The sequence below is a fragment of the Triturus cristatus genome, chromosome 8 (genome assembly GCF_964204655.1).
Source record: "Triturus cristatus chromosome 8, aTriCri1.1, whole genome shotgun sequence".
NCBI lineage: Eukaryota > Metazoa > Chordata > Amphibia > Caudata > Salamandridae > Triturus > Triturus cristatus.
Window position 1 is genome coordinate 407,077,224 of NC_140591.1, and position 15,006 is coordinate 407,092,229.

Sequence of the window (15,006 nt, forward strand, 5' to 3'; positions counted from 1 at the left end):
TCATGTCGGGGGAGGGAAATTGATTCCCAAGAGGCTTGCCGCTTCATCCATTTCTGTTCAGTGAACCTGCTTGTTGTCTAGGTGAAGGCTACCCAAAGGGATAGGTTCATCTGTACTTTATTTGTCGATCTTGCAGGTCCTCGGTGATCGGTCGAAACTGCTGGCATCGTGCTAAGGTGGCCTGCGCCACGTCTTGGAAGAGTGAGCATGTGACATTTTGAAATGTTACTTTGTCCATTCCCCATGCCTTTTGGAGGACCAATTCTTTTGTTTTAAAAGTGCAAAATTTTACTAGAACATCTCTTGGTCCCCTGCTGTTTCCGGGCAACTTCGGGCCCACTCTGTGAACTCTCTCAAGCTGCACATCTGGACCTCCTTCACCGAGGACTGTGGAGAATAGGCCTGGAATGGATGCTTCTAGGTCCGGATCCTGGCTTTCTTCTTCCAGGCCTCTGACTCTTATATTATCCCAGCGGGAGCGATTCTCCAAGTCGTCGCTCTTGAGGACAGATGCACACAGCTGGTCATGAAGATCAGCCGAGCTCTCCTCAAGGAGCTTTAAACGTTTATCCATTTACTGGCACTTAGCTTCCAGGTCTAGTGTACGTGTCCACGTCATCTTGCAAAGCCACCAATTTCACCCTCATCTCTGCTCTAAATGCGTCGAAGGAGGTATCCATGTCCGCCTTGATATCCTATCTCAGGTGCCTCCAAAAGTCCCTAAGGGACGGCAGCAAGTCTTCCCGAGTGAGGGTCGTCCGCCTCTGCCTCTTTAGGTGGCCCTGCTCCCGGCAGGACAAAGTAGTTGGAGACCTTGTTGCTTGTGGCCTTTTTGGGTGGCATGTGGGGACAGGGGGACTGGTCTACCCAGGGTCTCCCCTTCACCTTCCAGATCATCGCTTGCAAGTGATTTTCCTATGAAGAGGTCCACATTGAAAGCTTGGGCCTGCCCACGTGGTTGAAAGGCCCTGTAGCTCCTCGCGAAGTGACTTCAGGCAAGGACCCACAAGCCCTTTCTAGTGCACAAGGCCTCCTGTTTCCCCAACCCTTGTCAGGGAGTACTTCATGTGGTTGGGGGCGGGGGGAGGGGTGCCCGCGCTCACCGCACCAGCGACCTGATGAGGCTGTAGGCCCTGCTCTACGTTCAGCAAACCCCTTCGTGCCAGGCCCAGAGTATCACTCAGAGGGTCAGAGCCATTTTAGGGTCAGGCATCGGGTCCATGGAGGACAGGCTCCCCGAGCCCCTAAATCTTCTTCATGCCTGTGGGGGAGCTTCAGTATGCACGCGGGGGGGGGGCGGCAGCACCCGCCTCCCATCGGCATCCCGATCGTTCCTCCGCACTAACCTTTGTTTGCCAGCTCCTCAGAAATGGGCTTGCTGCATGGCCTCGGTGGAATGTGCTTGTTCTGGGGGTGACCGCAGCTGGATACGGCAGACCCCAACTCGCACGCCCCCCGGGGGGACGTCCCGCATCACCTGGGTGATGGTCGGCGTAACTGGAGCTCTCGGAGCCGCACACCGTGTCCCCCTGCCATTTTGTGGTAACCGCCGGCACCTGGAACGGCTTCCCCCTCGCCTCCGTCATCCGGCACTCAGTGGCTCTTGGGGGTTTAATTCAGCATCTTGGTGCCCGCACCGTCAGTTGCGCTGCAGGGATCAGGCTCGGATTTGCAGTCAGTACACTTAATTACTTATAGTAAACGGGGCCCGGGACGGAGCCGATCAGATTCATGTCCGAGTGGCATTGATGGTTAGCCACGCCCCAGTGGAACATTTTTAAACTGTGGTATAATTTATTGTGAGCAATATGCCTCTTACGGGAAAATGGCTTGACATGTTTTTTTCAGAGACTGAATTTATGGCAAAAATATTTTTATTTTCACTGAAAAAAAGGGGAGATGTTTTAGTCTTATTGTTTGTTGCCTGTTGAAAGAAAATTGTTAGATTTGCCTACGTTTAGTTTTTTTGTATATAATATTTGCACCTGCCCTAAAGTAAGTACCCGGAGGAGTTAGAATAGTAATTTTGCCTCCCATTCCCTGTCCAACACCTGCCCTCAGGTAAGTACCCGGCAGAGTTTGAATAGTAATTTCCCCCCCAGTCGCTGTCCAGCACCTGCTGTGAGGTAAGCACCCGGTGGACTTAGAGTAGTAATGTTGCCCTTTAGTCACTGTCCAGCACCTGCCCTGAGGTAAGTACCCGGTGGAGTTAGAATAGCAATTTGGCCTCCAAGTCAATATCCAGCACCTGCCTGAGGTAAGCACTCGGCCGAGTTTGGATAGTAATTTTGCGCCCCAGTCACTGTCCAGCACCTTCCCTGACGTAAGTACCCAGTGGAGTTAGAATAGTAATTTTGCCCCTAGTCTCTGTCCAGCACCTACCCTGAGATCAGTAATGTATCCAAATCATATATGAAAAAGGATTTGTTTTTAAAAACTTTAATAAAAAGGTCCAGATTAATTCTGAATTTGATTTCAGTAAAAAATTGTTTTGAAACAGACTTACATTGTTAAGACTCCAGTCAATTTACTAAAAGTAAAGTCTACAGATAAGTAAGTAATCTGTGAAATTCAGTAAAGAAAATGTAATTAATATATGCTATAATACATTTTTCTGGTTATTTCTAAATGTGCTTATTGGAACTCTTGTACTTACTTGTGCAGAAAGATGGTATTGTATGAAGAGCTGACTGTCACTGGCCTCCTTCTCCCTGTCAAGCATGTAGTCACGAGCGAAGTCAGTGTATCACTGAGCACAAAATGGTGGATGGCTGAATGTATACCTTTTGGGTAGTATATTCTACAATTTAAAATGAAATATGTTTTGGAATGTAATTTTTAACATGGGTTAAAATCGGACTAAATGTATATTTGTTTTGTTTGGTGAAAAAATATGATTTGTTTTACCATTCTTACGTATAGCGACAGCCATTTTAATTGGGGACAAGATGCCCAGATAGGGTTAAAACAAAGCAAGGGCTACAGTACAGACGAAAACAATGTAATCGGGCAGATTAGGCGTTAGTTGTATTGCGGCATTATTCTTTAAATGTTTTAATGTAAAATTTGTTTTATAAAATAATACTGATCTTCCTAATTTTACATACTTTACTGAATTTTAATAAATATTGCATCTGGTAAACATAAACCTATAAATTTTCATATATTTCAACACTGCCTAGTAAAGGTATGCGTGGTATTGGTATGCTTGGTAATGGTATGCGTGGTAAAGGTACTTATAATGTAGCCCTATGAAGGTTAGTGGTAGTGTCATCCGTGGTAAAGATGTTCGTTGTACAGGTAGATGTGTTGTAGAAACTGCATTGTAAAAGCATGCATTGGTAAAGGCATGTTTTGTTCTGTCATACAACCCCTACAACCACATGGCCTTTGACACATATGACTGGAGACAAGAAAAACTGCACACTGGAGTGCTGGAGAATTATACATTCGCTCTCTAAAGAGATTAGTCAAAAATTAAACATGATTCATGAATTACTCAAAAGAAAATGGGTGGAAACTGAAACTACAAATGCCATTATCCCAAACAAAAAAAAACGGAAAACAGGCCACGATTGAAAATACACACATGGAAAATGAGAACGCATAATTATTTTATTCTGGTCACACTATGATTTAAACAGAAGTCTTTCAGTCTCCAAAAAACTAAAAAAATAAAAATAATAAAAATACGAGTTGATTTGCTGCACTTGTATAACGCATATTACTAATTTCTAGAAAAGAATCCTTGCCCTCGTAAGTGGTATAAGTGGTGTACACAGGGTGGATTAGTCCACAGTTTTGGATTGTGGTTTTACTCTAAAATAAATAACTTTTGAAACCTTGAGGTGGACAATAACCATGTGTCAACGTGTGCTACACCAGCAACAAAGACTGGGCAGCAGACTCCATCATGATGGCCCCACCCCTCCCTCCCAGTGTCCTGACCATTCACAGCCGCCGCCCACCCAGATCCCGCCTTTCACTTGCTCTGACAGAGGCTGACACCAGGAAGCAGGGGCACGAAGGCTCACTGGCAGGGTCAAGGGACAGAAGAGGAATGCCCGGGGGGGGGTGGGGGGGGAGGGGTCCTGATCTTAAGTCCCTTCCTGTTGCCACTCTCTCCTCACTGCAGCGAGACGGTCACTGCGCAGGTCCAAAATGGCACCTCTTTAGACTGCTCAGACCACAGGGTTGCTATCAGTGCTGCGGGGATGGTGGGATGCTGCTGCTTTTAATGGACACGCAGGCCCTGGTGCGCAGGGTTACAGCACAGTCTTACTAGGACAGCAAGCTGTGCATGTGGTAGAGAAGTAAAGCGCTCAGCATAACATTAGGCAAACATGCACGGGCGCAGAGAAGCTAGGACTGCAAAGTTAAATAAAAGCACTAGGAAGTGGCAACCACTGGCCACATCATAGATAGCACTTTTGTTCCTATGTCGGGTGGGCAACAGGGAAACATAAAGTGGGTGGTCAACTGAGCAACAGCGCTGGCTACTTCATAGCGCTTTTTATGTCTCCCCTGGGGGTGTGTGAAGGGAAGAAGCAAAAGAAGAAACATTAAAATATAAATAGTCTCTCAATCAGCTGTAGGACAGCAATCGAGCTGAAGCAATTAGTGTTTGGTCCATGCTCCAGCCGAGGAAGAAGTGATGACTCTGGCGCATGCTGCCCAATTACAAAGCAGCAAATAAAAGTGACAAAGATGACAACAAATGGTAAGCAGTGGCGGCTGCAAGCCCCTTGTTGTACTCAATAGTCTCGCAAGAGAGATCATATGTGCCAGCACCACATGTGCTGTTGCAGGCAAGACCTAAATAAGAGTGACAAAGAATCCACCACATGGTAAGCAATGGATTGGATGCAAGCCCCGTTATGTATACAACAGTGCCACAAGCACGCGCGCATGTCCAAGGAGCGCATGCACTGTCGCAGGAGTGACCTAAAAACTGAAGCTGTGATGTCATCCCAGCCTCAGGCAGCAACATTTTGTACAGCTTTCCTTTGGGGTCTGTAAGGAGCCTGTTTCAGTAAACAGGAAAGGAGAATACAAGTACTAGCTCTGCTATTAGTAGTCACAACCGTAGCTAAAAAGTGTTGGTACAAACATTTGTATCACATCTTTGAAGGATGTTTTCCCTTAATTAGAGCTACCCCAGGACACAGTGTTTTCCATGCATTCACGACTAATGGCATCTTTATTCGCTTTGTTAAGATTTCCATTTAACCATTTTATTTTGTTCACACAGTAAGAGGTCCTTGTGTAGAGAAAAGAACTACAGAGGGTTCATAAGAGCAGAGCTTGAGACAGAGGTGTGCCTGTTTGCCACTGAATTCACACTTTGTCAATCAGATCCATTCAAGCAGCTCTCAGGCACTAATAATGTTTGGTGGTACAAATGTACAGTTCTAGATGTGCCAAGAGGGCTAGGGACAGGCTTTGTAGTTTCCCGCTGCTTTGTCACCACTTGGTCTGGAGGACTGCGGGCAGAGTTCCCGTTATCACGTGACTCTATTTAGCCAGGAGGCTTTAATGACCGGTAGAGCCTGCTACGTCGGGCTCTAAGGCTATATTAAAACACCATGGATTGCATATTTCAGATATTACGCAGCGAATGGCCCTTAGCATTCTACAAAGCGACCGTGCCACGACTGCCTGGATTTAGCAATTGTATTTGTTATTTATGAAGAAATGGTCAAAGTTCTTAACAGGTACTGGGCAACACATTGAAACTGCCCACTTAGGACTAAGCTACCAATGAACTTTGGGTGCGATAGATCTGCAGCACTATCCAAACCACTTTTTGTAAAGACTCGCCCACAAACCTGATCTTTTTAGCATAATTACAGAGTTACCATAGAGGCACAAATGGAGTTTAAACCTTCTTATTTTTATGCAGCAGCTCAAGAGGCTTGTATGAAGTAAAAAGTGGAAGTATATACCCCGACGGTCTGCCTTCCTGCTCAATGCGCACAGGAAGTATTTTTAGTTAATATGTTTGTTCTTGCCTAACAGTTCCAGAGTTAGAGTATGCTATATGTATAAGATTTCTATTTTTTTTGAAGCATGAAAGGGGCATGACATTGCACGGCTGTCTCCAAACCGTGCAAAGAAGCTTCCCCTAACCCCATAATGGGCTCACAAAGAGTATGTCCCAGGCCTCCCTTCACTCACAGAGTGACACTGGAAGGGGTTGCAATTTCTACTCTCCGGTGACCTTCTATTCCCTTCAGAACCATGTCAAGTGAATGATATAGGATCACTGGCGACAGTGTTCCTCTCTCTTACTTGTTTACACCAGAAGACACACATCTTAGCAACAGGCCTCAACCTAAACACTACCGGCCATTCTATTTAACAGATTTCTGTTCCATTCCCAAAGATAAATTTATTGTTTTTGACAATGCAAATATATTGGCTTAAAATACTGTCTTCAGACACTAAACAATACCACAAAATTAAGGATGAAAAAAGAAGGATCCTTCAAAGTGAAAACCGAAGAGGCAAAAATCCTTAGGGTGGACTGATAAAAACATGAGTTGAGACTCCATATCCACCTCAGGGAGCAAAGCCCCTTTTCCCCAAGGGCCTAAGGACCACTATTGCTTGGTCCAGGGATGCATATTTCAGTGAGCACAGCAACGGATCAATGGCAATTCACTGGGCACCTCTTGGATGCTGAGAGTCTGAGGGTTAGTCTGAACGGTTGTATGATAAGCGACAAAGATATTACTTATAAAATATCGAGGATACATACTTTGGGCAAGATTACAATGAGACTTCTAAAGCCTCTGACCACAGGTCGGAGGCTTTCCGAACCTCATCGCATTTCTGACTGCCGCATTACAATGCAGGCGGTCGAAACTGAAAGTGGCCAGTCATTCCGGCTGGATTCTGATGGGCTAGCGTGTCGGCCAGCCGGAGGCCGGCACGTAATCCCAATGGACGGCGTTTCCGCTGTTAGGATTGTGATGCTCGGTTTCCAACAGGCTGTCCATCCTGGGCTTTCCGACATGCAAAGCCTGCCTGAAAGTGAGTTTGGGGGCCTCTAGCAGGGTCCCCTTGCCCCGGTTCGGGGCAGAAGGAGCACTAAAGGTGCCCGTCTATGGATCCCTGCACAGCGTAGCAGGCACCAAAACATCCCTTTTTTCACTGCAGCTTGTGCGGTGGCCCTTTTCCAGGACGCAGCACAAGCCACAATGGAAAAGGGGATGTTTCCGACCGCCTACTGTTGGCCGGTCCCAATTCCCGCAACCATGATGGTCGGATGCACGTCGGTGAAGGTCCCACAGACATCCATGCCATCAGTCCCACCGCCACATTACAATGCAGAGGTCAGGCTGCAGCTGTGGGGGAAAAAGACCACCGCCTAGGAAAGGATCAAGTATCCAATCAAGGTGGTGGTCAGAACCCTGAGAGATTAGGATGTCCCTTTCCTACTGTCTTTTCATGGCGGTCTGACTGCTGTGAAAAGGTTGACAGAAACGGACTTTGGGGTCCCCAAACAGGGCTCCCGTCCCCCGTGGGAAACTGCTAAGTGCCCCCCACACATCCATGCTCCTTGTGCCAGCAGGCATCACATGGTGCCTGGCACACAGTGCATGGATGTGCACAAAATGCTTTTTTCTACTGCGGCGTGTGCTGTGGCCCTTTTCCTGGGGCGAGGCAGAAGCCGCAGTAGAAAAAAAGCACTTTCCGACCACTGTGCTGGTAGTTCATTGTAATAGGGAGGGTGGGACCACCGACTCAATGTTGGACGGTCTCCTGCCCGATGAGATGGCGATCAGACCGATCGCCATCGTAATTATGGCATAAGATTGGAGTAAGACTGGCATAGACTGGGACTTAGCCTAACTTTCCTTGTCCCCTTGATGTTCTTGCTCAGTGGTGGCCACCGTGGTAGGGTGACCCTGAACAAGGGGCCCAAGCCTCTCCTCTAGCTGACCTTGGTTCTTAGTCATTGGTTCAGTTATGTTAGGAATTGCTGTCGCCCCTGTTAATGATGGAACCTGAGGTTTTGCAGATTATTTTTTTCAGCGGTAGCCAAGGTTAGACTAGCGGTTGCCACAGTAGCCGCCAAGGCCACTATCTTTCACAAGTATTTCAACACTTGTGACAAATTATGGGGCAAATCTGATTGTCTTCCTGGCTGGTGTGACCCAGATCACAGAATCTGAAGTAGACAATCATTATGTAGGCACAGGAACTCCAATAAGTGGGAGTCTTTGTTCTTTCGATTCTAACCCTTAAGTGGGAGATGATCTGGTTAGTTCCCCGATACCTTTCTCCCATGTGGATTTTTTCTGGCCCTTTTTGGTACAGGCATAAAAACCCCTTTAGGGGGAATGCCTGACCATCTAGGGCTTACTTCCCCACTAACAATCTATTTACGAAGTACCAGCGGGGGGCCTGGGTTGAGGTCTGTGGGGGAGCCTCAGTAAAGCGACAAGACTTGTATACTACCTACTATACTAGGGTACATAGTATATATTCTTCAGGCAATGTAATTTTATACAAATTCATCATATTAAATTAAGGGGGCAACAGTGCATATCTGGGATGCAATGAGGCGAGCATCCGGAGTGGGGAAGGTGACCTACCCTACCCTGTCTCAATAGGATTTTGTGTAAAATCATGGTCCCTGAAGAAGGGCTTCCCGAAATGCATTAGTGCATTATGTCAAATTTTGAAATGAAGCACCATGTCATTAAATAATAAAAAGATAATTTTTTCTATTTGCAGAAGTTTGAAAGCTATTATTTGCATTGAAAGCTGTTTAATCATCTGAAATGTATAACTATGGATTGAGGCCTTTGCATATGTGCTATATGCCCTGAGACAGATTGTACTTCTAGAGAGTGCTACTTTATGGATTATATCGATCTGTGGATGGAGTGTTAACGGGGTGCAAACCAAAAAGGGCAACATTCAATTTGAGTCATAGACAAATATGTGAGTGCACCTCAGTGAGGTCACCAGTGCCTTTGAGTGTTCTGCTGGGAAAAGGGCCCAGAATGAGGGAATTAGAGAGCAAACATAAATTCCTGCTGTAAATCCCCATTCCAAGCACTGGACCTGAGAATGCTACTGACTTTCTCCTCGTTGGATAGGAATACCAGCTCTAGCAGTATCAGTATCTTGCCAGTGGAAACAAGTCTGAGCCAGTTTTATCAACAAGCTTAAGAGGATTTACAGTATTCTTGACTTGGCCATAAACAAGTATTTATAGTAGAAACGGATTAATAAACCGTGCAGGAACAATGTACCACTAAGGGCCCTATTTTGATATCGGTCAGAAAGCCTCTTCGGCCAGTCATTCTTGCTGACTTCCAACAGACTCAAGGAGTCCGTCGGCCAGTCTGACCCGGCATGTAATCCATTAAGGATGTTTCCGCCATTGGGATTACAATGTTGGTCCCCTAAGGCTTTCAACGTCGGGCTTTCCGACATGGAAATCCTGTCGGAAAGCAACTTTGGGGGCCCCTAACAGGGCCCTTGTACCTCCACGGCCTCCAATTAGGGGCCAAGGGGGCTCCTATGGTGTCCCCCTGTTAATCCCTGCACCGTGTTGTGGCAGGCATCTTGAGGTGCCTGCCACATGGTGCAGGGATTAACAGAATATCCAATTTCTCCATGGAAGCTTGTGCTACGGCCGCTTTACAGCCGCAGCACAAGCTCCCATAGAGAAATGGGAGTATGCGACCACAGCATGTGCGGCGGCATTGTAATGGCAGTGTTGGGACCGCCAACCAGAGGTCGGTCTGCCTAGACATCATAATCAGGCCCCAAATTGTGTTCCTGCATGGATTTTGCTAAGAAAAACAGGGCAAAATGAGCACAGGAAAAATGGTCATGAACAACAGAAAATCATGCCACAATTGGTGCACACTCCACTTCCAGCTGCAACTCCTCATTCCCAGCACTAAAGCATGGAATGCCTTGGGAATGTTGTCTAGTTAAATACCAATGTCTCAGTATTATGAATTTCCTGAACGGCAATATTCCCAGTGCCAGGGCTCTAGTCAGCAGACCACTTCCTCTTGCACTACCCATTGTCGCTGTCAATAACAGTAACCACATAACTAATAAGTCAGATTCCGACAAGTGTTACAATTCTGACAACTGCAGGACCCCAAAGTTAAAAGAAGGGCTTTGACAGCAGGTATTAGTCATTCTTAATGTATAGTGAATTAATAAACAACAGCTCTTGTACTCATCTATGAATTTTAAAAAAACAGCGCCACCAGACTGTCATAGGTACCAGAGCTGAGAATTAAGGGCCGGTGCCGAACACTGGAAAGCACCAGCTCAAATTAAGCACTGGATATTCCAAGGCTTCATGGGCACCAGTGGCGCCTGGCACAGATAGGGGATGGGAGGACGGAGGGCGGGGGAGACGGTGAGGAAGTAAAGAATAAAAACTAAACTTCCTGCCGCTTCTCCACTGTCGTCTCCGGAAGAGGAACAGGGCACCCAGGAAGCACCCAGGCTCCCCCGAGCCAATCACAACCCTCCAATGCAGAATTGTGATTGGTCTGAGCGCCGTGGTTCAGCGCTCAGACGGGGACTGGGGAACTGGACATGTTTTCCACCCAGGTTGTTATGCAGCCCGTGTGGAGAACATGCAAAGTGCGCATGGCTGTTTGGCCGGCCCTAGACAGTTGTCTAAACATTCATGTGCACTTAGGGAGTGCAAACCAATCCTCACCTCCCCTGCTCTTGGAGTTATTATCATTTTATTTTTCCTTTATTTATACTGCTTAAAAGCAGTTTGGCGACGCTCCTCCACCTTTGCCACTGATGGGGACACACTTGCAGGGAGCCACCATAGGTATAACCTCTGGGGCACTAATTACGATTTGCATGCTACTGAAAAGGTGTACGACCCCATTTTGCATGCATAAATGGGTTTGCGACCCATTTGCGCATGCAAAATATGAAAGGGCTATGTAGAATTCCTAAATAGCTAGTCCCAATTTATTTGCAACTTGCTATTTAGGAATTGCGAGTCACTATTAGCACAATTGCGGTCGCAAAACACTCGCAAATTACCACCCTCTTCAAGAGGGTGGTAATGCAGTCGCAAATTGTAAGGGGTCCCCAGGGGGTTTAATTTTTATTTTTGAAATGCATCCCGTTTTCCTTAAAGGTAAATGGGCTGCATTTAAAAAGAAAAAAATACTTTATTGAAAGGCAATCCCAGACATGGAGGTCTGCTGAGCCCAGCAGGCCACCATCCCTGGGAAGACCATCCATTCCCAATGGGGTCGCAAATTGCAACAGGCTCATTAATATTCATGAGCCTCGCAATTTGCGACCCCATTGGGAATCGCAAACAGTGTTAAACACACTGTTGTACATGGCAAATAGCACCTTGCAAATTGCAAGTCGCAAATGAGACGCAATTTGCAAGGTGCTATTTGTCAGGTCGTACATCTGGCCCTGTGTCTGCACTTCAAAAGCAATCTCTGCCCTCCTCCTCTGGTTTCAAGCAAAGAAGGCAGAAATAGCAAATTGTCTTGCTTTGGAATTGCATTTATATAGTGCTTACTACCCATGTGATGAGCAATAAGCACTAAATAAATGATAAAAGGGTAAAGAAATAATGTTTGCTTTTTGAATGCAGCAACCAGACTTATCTGGCAATAGCATCATTCTTGGGTGGGGGGGCTCAAAGGCATCAGGGCGCTTTCCATGAGCGCCAGATTACATAACACAAAATCATATTTAAAATAAAAAAAATTAAAAAAATTAGACATGGGGAGATTAAGTGTTTTGACCAGGATCACTGGATATTGAGCTGATGCTGAGATTCAAACTCCTCAGTTCCAAAGTCGGCAGCTCAGGCTGTTAGCTCACATCTCATCAATTCAATCAATCAATCAATCAGGGGTTTATATAGCGCGGTACTCACTGGTGAGGGTCTCAAGGCGCTCGGGGAAGGGGGTGGAGATGGCTCCAAATCAGTCGAATAGCCAGATCTTGAGGTCCTTCCTGTATGTGTGCAGTCAATTAGTATTGGCGTCAGTAGCTGCTGGTGATCTTTGAAAGTGGTAGGGCGCAATACCCGCCAGGAGTTCACCCAATTATTGTCAAACTTTGCTGCACACATACTCACTCTCTCCCACATTTACGCCCAGATTAACAAACATTTGTGCATCTCAAAAGGGACACAAAACTGCACAAATGTGTTTTCTAATTTACTTTCCAGCGTAAAATCTGTTTTGCACTGGAAAGGTGCCTCAAAGTAAATCAATACGGAAAGGTCAATGTGCCAACAAGGGATTTACTTTAAGGTGATCAGTTAATTCTAAATTTAAGTGATTTGAATCAATAAGTATGTTAAGATGAATTAACATCAATATGAAATCAATTCCATGAACTAAACATCATAAATATCTAATGATGACAACGCACACGGGGATTTCTTTTTGTGATTTAATCACAGTGATTTTTATAGTTTTATCCAAGTAAAAAAGAGTACAAAAAGGAATATAAATAAGAGCAATATATCGTGAAAACAGGGAACGGAATTAAGTCCTCTTTTCATCTGAATATACACATCAATTCCTGGGCGGTTTAAACAGAGATGAAACTCTTTCTGAGCATACAATCTACTGTACATAACATGTAAACTGGAATTGGATGGTAAAGTCGACGTTTCGGTCTTGGGTGTAGTCAATCCGTCAGACCATCTTCAGGACAATAATTGCTTATATAAGGACTCCTAAACAATACAATGCAAATAGTTACATGAAAGTAAACATAATCACACTAATAAATCAATATACAAAATTTAAAAATTTAGACTTCAACCCGTGTGCGAACAGGACAAATGTCAGTATCATTTATCAGAAAGAGGGGACAAAGTCAAAATCTGATATCGAGAAAAAAATTATTATTTCATAATCAATTCAACCATTTACTTTCTATAGAGATACATAAATTTCATCAGTAGCCATGTTTACTTAAAGGTATCCGTGGCGTTCTCACGTTAAACTTTGTTTGAAATCATGTGGACATTTGAGCTACGAATCAAGAAGAACACTTAATCATGCTATGCCAGAGAAATAGTGAATAGTATCCTACCATGTAGAGCTTAGCAACAGCGACTGCCAGTTCGTGTTATTGCGGAAGTCAATCCTGCAGTGATTTTATTGCTATACAAAAAATGAGTAGTCATAAATTATCTATTCATTCACCTGTATGTTATTTCTCTTATTCTAACATAGGTAACAATGAAGGTGTTGGTTTTATTAAAAACCAAATTCTTTGCCTAGTCTTTAACAATTGGTACATGGGATCAATTTGTTCTTAAAGTTTAAATGATTGATATAAACAGCACAGAAAAGAAAGTGTTGCAGTTTGGCTCACTAATCTACATCTAAACAGAATTTTAATAAATCGAATGAGGCTATGCTCAAAATTCATCAAAATATAATGTTTTGCATATAGCTGATGGAATATGCTACTGACAGATCTATGGGCAGAGAGTGCATTAAATTCTAACTTACTTTACCGTCGTTAGTTTTCGAAGTACGAAATGTGATCCGTCTGATTCAGGGGCAGCCTGATTACGCACTGCACTGTCAAGTGCTTTTAAGGAATAATCGTAGTTGCAGTTCAACACAGTTGTGAGCTAAAGAAGTAAACAAAGCGCCGGCGTTAGGCTAAAGCAGCCATTAGTTGCTGTCCTGTGCGAGCTGAGCAATTAGATTATCGCTAAAGTGAGTAGTAGATCTTTGTTATCAAACATTTAGCGTGATGTGGTTCAATGAGGGAAAGTGGTTGCCTAGTTACCTAGAGTACCCGTAAAGGTTATTTTAAACAATATATACTCGAGTAAAAGGCTTTACTTATTATAAAAAGTGAAGCAAATACACTGTTTGAATTGCGCGCAAATTAACCAAAGACGCGTCGTTGACTAACTAATGAGTGATGCATAGGTTATGGACAACTTACTATTCTGGCGTCAGTCTTCAGAACACAGATGGGGGTCCGCTAGCATCGGTACAGCCTAATTATGTGCTGCACTGCCCAGTGCTTTTAAAGGCTGGTCAATGGCAGCAATTCACCACAGCTGTGCGACCAGGAAATGGACACAATGTCCGTGTCAGATGGCGGCGGCCATCTTGAAGAAGCTTATTTACAATTGGTAGCGCTATTCTCACTGTAGTCTAACGATTATACTGACTTTTGTGGCTCACCAAAAGAGTTAGTTGATGGTTATATATTAGCGAATGAGTGAGATTGTTAGAGACCGACCGTTCATATAGTCTGGTCCTACTCAACGAAACCTTAGATTTCGCCCGCCATCTTGGAGTGTCAAAACGTTACTAAATGGGTGTATTGTTGTTTATCGTTCATATACAATATTTTTGAAGACAATTTCATGATTCGAGCAAGATCAAGAGCCACTCCTAATAGCGGACCCCTAATACTATCGCGAATCATCTTATAGCTAGGTATTGATTTGTAATGTACGATAAATTTCCATGATCAACAAATGTTAAAGCGCGTATGTATTGATTCTTTGCTGATATATTTTACAGAGCTACATATCAAATACATCAGTAATATATCTGTGGTGGTGGAAATTGCACGGAAAATCTTGGATATATATATAGATGTCCTGCCTATATCCATTCTATTTATCACGTTATATTCAACACAGACATGGTTTAGGTGATACAATGACAAATCTAACATGGTTATCGACATCAATAAATGATCCTGTGTTAATCAACCATTGAACCAGTAGTGATTGTGAGTTGCTAACATCCAGATGTTTAGTCTTAAACAATGTACATAAAAGGCTACATTGATGGTTTCAGCAAAAAGAGCAATGCAATAATATAAGTTTGAGGAGTGCAAAATTGAGCAACCGTGTTGGAAACTCAATAGAGCGGTTGAAACTTAGTTGCAGAACCTACTTATCTGAAGGTGACAATGAATTGCTACTTTGACTTGAGGTATACAGCTAGCGATGGCTGAGACAGGCCA

At 44.4% G+C, this 15,006-nt stretch overlaps 1 long non-coding RNA gene across 1 annotated transcript; it reads right to left on the minus strand.

Moving 5' to 3' along the window:
* Positions 1-12,548: 12,548 nt before the first annotated feature.
* Positions 12,549-13,610, minus strand: LOC146802213 (uncharacterized). Its single transcript, XR_014967370.1, has 3 exons — positions 13,518-13,610; positions 13,093-13,163; positions 12,549-12,730 (listed from the first exon to the last, which is right to left on the minus strand). It is a non-coding gene; the product is annotated as an uncharacterized LOC146802213 (long non-coding RNA).
* Positions 13,611-15,006: the final 1,396 nt, after the last annotated feature.